The sequence below is a fragment of the Electrona antarctica genome (assembly GCF_951216825.1).
Source record: "Electrona antarctica genome assembly, contig: scaffold_587, whole genome shotgun sequence".
NCBI classification, from domain to species: Eukaryota; Metazoa; Chordata; class Actinopteri; order Myctophiformes; family Myctophidae; genus Electrona; species Electrona antarctica.
In genome coordinates this window covers 15,001-23,835 of record NW_027638716.1, presented here as the reverse complement: position 1 = coordinate 23,835, position 8,835 = coordinate 15,001, and positions in this window count along the sequence as shown.

Sequence of the window (8,835 nt, the reverse complement as noted above, 5' to 3'; positions counted from 1 at the left end):
TACTTTACCAGACATGTAGACCATGTGAAGCTCTGGCCTGTACTTTACCAGACATGTAGACGTGTGAAGCTCTGGCCTGTACTTTACCAGACATGTAGACCATGTGAAGCTCTGGCCCGTACTTTACCAGACATGTAGACGTGTGAAGCTCTGGCCTGTACTTTACCAGACATGTAGACCATGTGAAGCTCTGGCCCGTACTTTACCAGACATGTAGACCATGTGAAGCTCTGGCCCGTACTTTACCAGACATGTAGACCATGGGAAGCTCTGGCCCGTACTTTACCAGACATGTAGACCATGTGAAGCTCTGGCCTGTACTTTACCAGACATGTAGACCATGTGAAGCTCTGGCCTGTACTTTACCAGACATGTAGACCATGTGAAGCTCTGGCCCGTACTTTACCAGACATGTAGACCATGTGAAGCTCTGGCCTGTACTTTACCAGACATGTAGACCATGTGAAGCTCTGGCCTGTACTTTACCAGACATGTAGACCATGTGAAGCTCTGGCCTGTACTTTACCAGACATGTAGACCATGTGAAGCTCTGGCCTGTACTTTACCAGACATGTAGACCATGTGAAGCTCTGGCCTGTACTTTACCAGACATGTAGACCATGTGAAGCTCTGGCCCGTACTTTACCAGACATGTAGACCATGTGAAGCTCTGGCCCGTACTTTACCAGACATGTAGACCATGTGAAGCTCTGGCCTGTACTTTACCAGACATGTAGACCATGTGAAGCTCTGGCCTGTACTTTACCAGACATGTAGACCATGTGAAGCTCTGGCCCGTACTTTACCAGACATGTAGACCATGTGAAGCTCTGGCCCGTACTTTACCAGACATGTAGACCATGTGAAGCTCTGGCCTGTACTTTACCAGACATGTAGACCATGTGAAGCTCTGGCCCGTACTTTACCAGACATGTAGACGTGTGAAGCTCTGGCCTGTACTTTACCAGACATGTAGACCATGTGAAGCTCTGGCCCGTACTTTACCAGACATGTAGACGTGTGAAGCTCTGGCCTGTACTTTACCAGACATGTAGACCATGTGAAGCTCTGGCCTGTACTTTACCAGACATGTAGACCATGTGAAGCTCTGGCCTGTACTTTACCAGACATGTAGACCATGTGAAGCTCTGGCCTGTACTTTACCAGACATGTAGACCATGTGAAGCTCTGGCCTGTACTTTACCAGACATGTAGACCATGTGAAGCTCTGGCCCGTACTTTACCAGACATGTAGACCATGTGAAGCTCTGGCCCGTACTTTACCAGACATGTAGACCATGTGAAGCTCTGGCCCGTACTTTACCAGACATGTAGACCATGTGAAGCTCTGGCCCGTACTTTACCAGACATGTAGACGTGTGAAGCTCTGGCCCGTACTTTACCAGACATGTAGACCATGTGAAGCTCTGGCCCGTACTTTACCAGACATGTAGACCATGTGAAGCTCTGGCCCGTACTTTACCAGACATGTAGACCATGTGAAGCTCTGGCCCGTACTTTACCAGACATGTAGACGTGTGAAGCTCTGGCCTGTACTTTACCAGACATGTAGACCATGTGAAGCTCTGGCCCGTACTTTACCAGACATGTAGACCATGTGAAGCTCTGGCCCGTACTTTACCAGACATGTAGACCATGTGAAGCTCTGGCCCGTACTTTACCAGACATGTAGACCATGTGAAGCTCTGGCCTGTACTTTACCAGACATGTAGACGTGTGAAGCTCTGGCGTGGAATGAAGGGCAGACTGGGCTTCTGTAGAGGCAGTGCTTGATTTCAGGATGGAAGACAGGTGCAGATAATTGGTGAAGGAGAGCAGGTGTGCTGAGTAGAGCCATGGAGTAGTCAGAGAGGGGGGAGTGGCTAAGCAGTGCTTGCATGTGAAGGTGAGGAGGAGTGAGCCGTAACAAAGCCACGCAGAGGTCTCAGGTTACCGTGGGTTTTACAATGGCTGAGAGGCGTTGGGTAGACCGGTCCTGGGCAATCTGGCGCCCCAAGCAGGAGTTTTTGCGGCGCCTCTATAGTGCCTCCCCACAGACTGGGTAGGCACTAGGGAGGCCCTGGGCAGACATTGGGGAGGCACTAGGGAGGCCCTGGGCAGACATTGGGGAGGCACTAGGGAGGCCCTGGGCAGACACTGTGGAGGCACTAGGGAGGCCCTGGGCAGACATTGGGGAGGCACTGGGGGGACATTGGGGAGGCACTGGGGAGGCACTAGGGAGGCCCTGGGCAGACATTGGGGAGGCACTGGGGGGACATTGGGGAGGCACTGGGGAGGCACTAGGGAGGCCCTGGGCAGACATTGGGGAGGCACTGGGGGGACATTGGGGAGGCACTGGGGAGGCACTGGGGAGGCCCTGGGCAGACACTGTGGAGGCACTGGGGAGGCCCTGGGCAGACATTGTGGAGGCACTGGGGAGGCCCTGGGCAGACACTGTGGAGGCACTGGGGAGGCCCTGGGCAGACATTGGGGAGGCACTGGGGAGGCCCTGGGCAGACACTGTGGAGGCCCTGGGCAGACACTGTGGAGGCACTGGGGAGGCCCTGGGCAGACACTGTGGAGGCACTGGGGAGGCCCTGGGCAGACATTGGGGAGGCACTGGGGAGGCACTAGGGAGGCACTGGGGAGGCACTGGGGAGACACTAGGGAGGCACTGGGGAGGCACTAGGGAGGCACTGGGGAGGCACTGGGGAGGCACTAGGGAGGCACTGGGGAGGCACTAGGGAGGCCCTGGGCAGACATTGGGGAGGCACTGGGGAGGCCCTGGGCAGACACTGGGGAGGCACTGGGGAGGCCCTGGGCAGACACTGTGGAGGCACTGGGGAGGCCCTGGGCAGACACTGGGGAGGCACTAGGGAGGCCCTGGGCAGACATTGGGGAGGCACTGGGGAGGCCCTGGGCAGACACTGTGGAGGCACTGGGGAGGCCCTGGGCAGACATTGGGGAGGCACTAGGGAGGCCCTGGGCAGACACTGTGGAGGCACTGGGGAGGCCCTGGGCAGACATTGGGGAGGCACTAGGGAGGCCCTGGGCAGACATTGGGGAGGCACTGGGGAGGCCCTGGGCAGACACTGTGGAGGCACTGGGGGACATTGGGGAGGCCCTGGGCAGCCATTGGGGAGGCCCTGGGCAGCCATTGGGGAGGCCCTGGGCAGCCATTGGGGAGGCCCTGGGCAGACACTGGGGAGGCCCTGGGCAGCCATTGGGGAGGCCCTGGGCAGACACTGGGGAGGCCCTGGGCAGCCATTGTGGAGGCACTTGGCAGCCATTGTGGAGGCACTGGGGAGGCCCTGGGCAACCATTGTGGAGGCACTGGGGAGGCCCTGGGCAGCCATTGTGGAGGCACTGGGGAGGCCCTGGGCAGACATTGGGGAGGCACTGTGGGGACACTGGGCAGAAACAAAACCCCCTGCTTCGTCGGCCTGTAGGAAGGGCCGGGTCTGGGTAGACCCGACGCGTGTATAGCGGAAATCTAAAATCTCTTCTTCTCTCTCTCTCTCCATATAATTACACTATGACCTGATGGCGACTAAACATAGCCGCAGCTGTCGTGTGCGTGCTGCGTGCGTGTCTTTGTGTGTGTGTGTGTGTGTGTGTGTGTGTGTGTGTGTGTGTGTGTGTGTGTGTGCGACACAGACATACAGACGACAGACAGACTAACTCCCTCATGAATAGGATGGATTCAGAGCTCAGAGTGTCTGCATTATCTCTGTCTTCAAATAGCACCAGCAATGCAGCACACACGCACACACACACACACACACACACACACACGCGCAGTTAATATACGGTAATATACAGGTGTGATGGTACATATACAGTTAATATACGGTAATATACAGGTGTGATGGTACATATACAGTTAATAGACGGTAATATACAGGTGTGATGGTACATATACAGTTAATAGACGGTAATATACAGGTGTGATGGTACAACTCGGGAGTTTAACGGAGTTTGTTTAACGGGAGTTTCTGTAATATATACACATCCGTATTCCATGGTTTTTGCGCAGCGTAAAGCACTGAATATACCTTCTGTTTATTAAACCAACATATGATTTATTGATGAATTGTTTTTGCTGTTTCAACAGAACCGTAAAGTATTGTGTTTGAAAAGAAAATAACAAAAGAGAGACATTTTCCACACAAAGTAAAGAAAAGAAAAGAAAAAATATAAAGTACAATATAAAGTCGTTACAATTCAACTCAAACCATGAACCATGAAACCTTCTCTATAACATACAGCTCTATCATTATAAATCTATCGTTATAAATCTATCATTATCGTTATAAATCTATCGTTATAAATCTATCATTATCGTTATAAATCTATCGTTATAATTCTATCATTATCGTTATAAATCTATCGTTATAAATCTATCATTATCGTTATAAATCTATCATTATAATTCTATCGTTATCATTATAAATCTATCGTTATAAATCCACGCATCACAAGAGGTTTCAGTCATAACTTTGAGCTACTTTTTTCTTACAAAGTCATTGGCTAAATATATAAATATATATATCATATAGATTTCATTTATAATGGTGTTAGTTATTATTGCTTTTGAAAAGATGCATTACTCTCTCTGTGTGCATTACTCCCCTTTAAGTAGAGTCACTTTGTCCTCCTCTTTTACGATTGTTGGGTTGCAGTAAGTTGACTTTTTCCTCTTTACAAAGTTTACGCTTTTAAATTACACACACGGTAAGTTAACAGTTTATTCAATATTGTTTTTCTCCAAAATATACTGGCTCTGTTCAGAATTTATCGCCTCCCGTCTTTCCACAAAACAATAGAAGATGCTGGATAGTGGTCTCGATAAGAACCGTGCTCGATAAGCCTGACCGATAAGCCTGATCGATAAGCCTGATCGATAAGCCTGATCGGTAAGCCTGATCGATAAGCCTGATCGGTAAGCCTGATCGATAAGCCTGATCGATAAGCCTGATCGATAAGCCTGATCGATAAGCCTGATCGGTAAGCCTGATCGATAAGCCTGATCGATAAGGGCCTCGTTATCAATACAAGTTAACGAGCACAGCAGGTTGTCAGCGGTTTTCAAACCCTTTTCACATCAAGGCCCATTATTATTCATTTATTCAGCATCTGAGCCACAGAACCACCGTTTGATGACATTTAGCCTCTCAGACCCATTTGAGCCACAGAACCACGTTTGATGACATTTAGCCTCTCAGACCCATTTGAGCCACGGACCACCATTTGATTCATTGTCGTCGAATACGATTTTGTCCAACAATTCCATGCTGTATTGATGTTGGTACCATTAGGAGAGACAACATGATGTTGGTACCATTAGGAGAGATAACATGATGTTGGTACCATTAGGAGAGATAACATGATGTTGGTACCATTAGGAGAGATAACATGATGTTGGTACCATTAGGAGAGATAACATGATGTTGGTACCATTAGGAGAGATAACATGATGTTGGTACCATTAGGAGAGATAACATGATGTTGGTACCATTAGGAGAGATAACATGATGTTGGTACCATTAGGAGAGATAACATGATGTTGGTACCATTAGGAGAGATCACATGATGTTTGTACCAGTAGGAGAGATAACATGATGTTGGTACCATTAGGAGAGATACCATGATGTTGGTACCATTAGGAGAGATAACATGATGTTGGTACCATTAGGAGAGATAACATGATGTTGGTACCATTAGGAGAGACAACATGATGTTGGTACCATTAGGAGAGACAACATGATGTTGGTACCATTAGGAGAGATAACATGATGTTGGTACCATTAGGAGAGATAACATGATGTTGGTACAATTAGGAGAGATAACATGATGTTGGTACCATTAGGAGAGATAACATGATGTTGGTACCATTAGGAGAGATAACATGATGTTTGTACCAGTAGGAGAGATAACATGATGTTGGTACCACTAGGAGAGATAACATGGTGTCGGTACCATTAGGAGAGATAACATGATGTTGGTACCATTAGGAGAGATAACATGATGTTGGTACCATTAGGAGAGATAACATGATGTTGGTACCATGAGGAGAGATAACATGATGTTGGTACCATTAGGAGAGATAACATGATGTTGGTACCATTAGGAGAGATAACATGATGTTGGTACCATTAGGAGCGATAACATGATGTTGGTACCATTAGGAGTGATAACATGATGTTGGTAGTTGGTACCATTAGGAGAGATAACATGGTGTTGGTACCATTAGGAGAGACAACATGATGTTGGTACCATTAGGAGAGATAACATGATGTTGGTACCATTAGGAGAGACAACATGATGTTGGTACCATTAGGAGAGATAACATGATGTTGGTACCATTAGGAGAGACAACATGATGTTGGTACCATTAGGAGAGACAACATGATGCTGGTACCATTAGGAGAGATAACATGATGTTGGTACCATTAGGAGAGATAACATGATGTTGGTACCATTAGGAGAGATAACATGATGTTGGTACCATTAGGAGAGATAACATGATGTTGGTACCATTAGGAGAGATAACATGATGTTGGTACCATTAGGAGAGATAACATGATGTTGGTACCATTAGGAGAGATAACATGGTGTCGGTACCATTAGGAGAGATAACATGATGTTGGTACCATTAGGAGAGATAACATGATGTTGGTACCATTAGGAGAGATAACATGATGGTGGTACCATTAGGAGAGATAACATGATGTTGGTACCATTAGGAGAGATAACAGGCAAATGTTGATCAAAATAACATTGATTAAAAATGTAATTAACTTAGTACTGCAGATGTGTTTAACAAACAATGTTATGTAACTCTTGAGAGCGTAAAAGTGAAACCAAATGGACCCAGCGAGGGTCCATTTGGTACACCATTTGGTACAATTTTTTACACTCTCAAGAGTTAAAAGATCCTAATAAAAGGGTCCATTTGGTTATTCCAACTCTTCCATCATTGTGCTGGGGACCACCTGGAACCCCCTCAAGGACCACCGGTTGAGAACCCGCTGGTTTGATGTTGGTTGATGGATCGTTTTCACTTCCATGTTTTCAATAAACGGTCAAGTCTCTGTGTGTGTTTCTGTGAAGCTGTTTCTGTCTTCGGATCGGGTTCCATGGGGGGGGGGGGGGGGGGGGGGGGTTGGGGTTCTGTAGGGAATGACAGAGAGAGACAGAAACACAGTGAGAGAGGGTCTTTCCACTTTGGAAAAGGTTTTTAAAGCACTAATAATAGTCCAGTTTTCGATGAAGAGGTTCTTAGTGAAAACAGAGAGATGTGTTTGGGTGAGCGGTGAGTCTCTTACCACCGCGGCTCAGTGACGTCATGTTGTAGTTTTAGTAAAAACAGAGAGGTGTGTTTGGGTGAGCGGTGAGTCTCTTACCACCGCGGCTCAGTGACGTCATGTTGTAGTTTTAGTCAAAACAGAGAGGTGTGTTTGGGTGAGCGGTGAGTCTCTTACCACCGCGGCTCAGTGACGTCATGTTGTAGTTTTAGTAAAAACAGAGAGGTGTGTTTGGGTGAGCGGTGAGTCTCTTACCACCGCGGCTCAGTGACGTCATGTTGTAGTTTTAGTAAAAACAGAGAGGTGTGTTTGGGTGAGCGGTGAGTCTCTTACCACCGCGGCTCAGTGACGTCATGTTGTAGTTTTAGTAAAAACAGAGAGATGTGTTTGGGTGAGCGGTGAGTCTCTTACCACCGCGGCTCAGTGACGTCATGTTGTAGTTTTAGTAAAAACAGAGAGATGTGTTTGGGTGAGCGGTGAGTCTCTTACCACCGCGGCTCAGTGACGTCATGTTGTAGTTTTAGTAAAAACAGAGAGATGTGTTTGGGTGAGCGGTGAGTCTCTTACCACCGCGGCTCAGTGACGTCATGTTGTAGTTTTAGTCAAAACAGAGAGGTGTGTTTGGGTGAGCGGTGAGTCTCTTACCACCGCGGCTCAGTGACGTCATGTTGTAGTTTTAGTCAAAACAGAGAGGTGTGTTTGGGTGAGCGGTGAGTCTCTTACCACCGCGGCTCAGTGACGTCATGTTGTAGTTTTAGTCAAAACAGAGAGGTGTGTTTGGGTGAGCGGTGAGTCTCTTACCACCGCGGCTCAGTGACGTCATGTTGTAGTTTTAGTCAAAACAGAGAGGTGTGTTTGGGTGAGCGGTGAGTCTCTTACCACCGCGGGTCAGTGACGTCATGTTGTAGTTTTAGTCAAAACAGAGAGGTGTGTTTGGGTGAGCGGTGAGTCTCTTACCACCGCGGCTCAGTGACGTCATGTTGTAGTTTTAGTCAAAACAGAGAGGTGTGTTTGGGTGAGCGGTGAGTCTCTTACCACCGCGGCTCAGTGACGTCATGTTGTAGTTTTAGTAAAAACAGAGATGTGTTTGGGTGAGCGGTGAGTCTCTTACCACCGCGGCTCAGTGACGTCATGTTGTAGTTTTAGTAAAAACAGAGAGATGTGTTTGGGTGAGCGGTGAGTCTCTTACCACCGCGGCTCAGTGACGTCATGTTGTAGTTTTAGTAAAAACAGAGAGATGTGTTTGGGTGAGCGGTGAGTCTCTTACCACCGCGGCTCAGTGATGTCATGTTGTAGTTTTAGTAAAAACAGAGAGATGTGTTTGGGTGAGCGGTGAGTCTCTTACCACCGCGGCTCAGTGACGTCATGTTGTAGTTTTAGTAAAAACAGAGAGGTGTGTTTGGGTGAGCGGTGAGTCTCTTACCACCGCGGCTCAGTGACGTCATGTTGTAGTTTTAGTGAAAACAGAGAGATGTGTTTGGGTGAGCGGTGAGTCTCTTACCACCGCGGCTCAGTGACGTCATGTTGT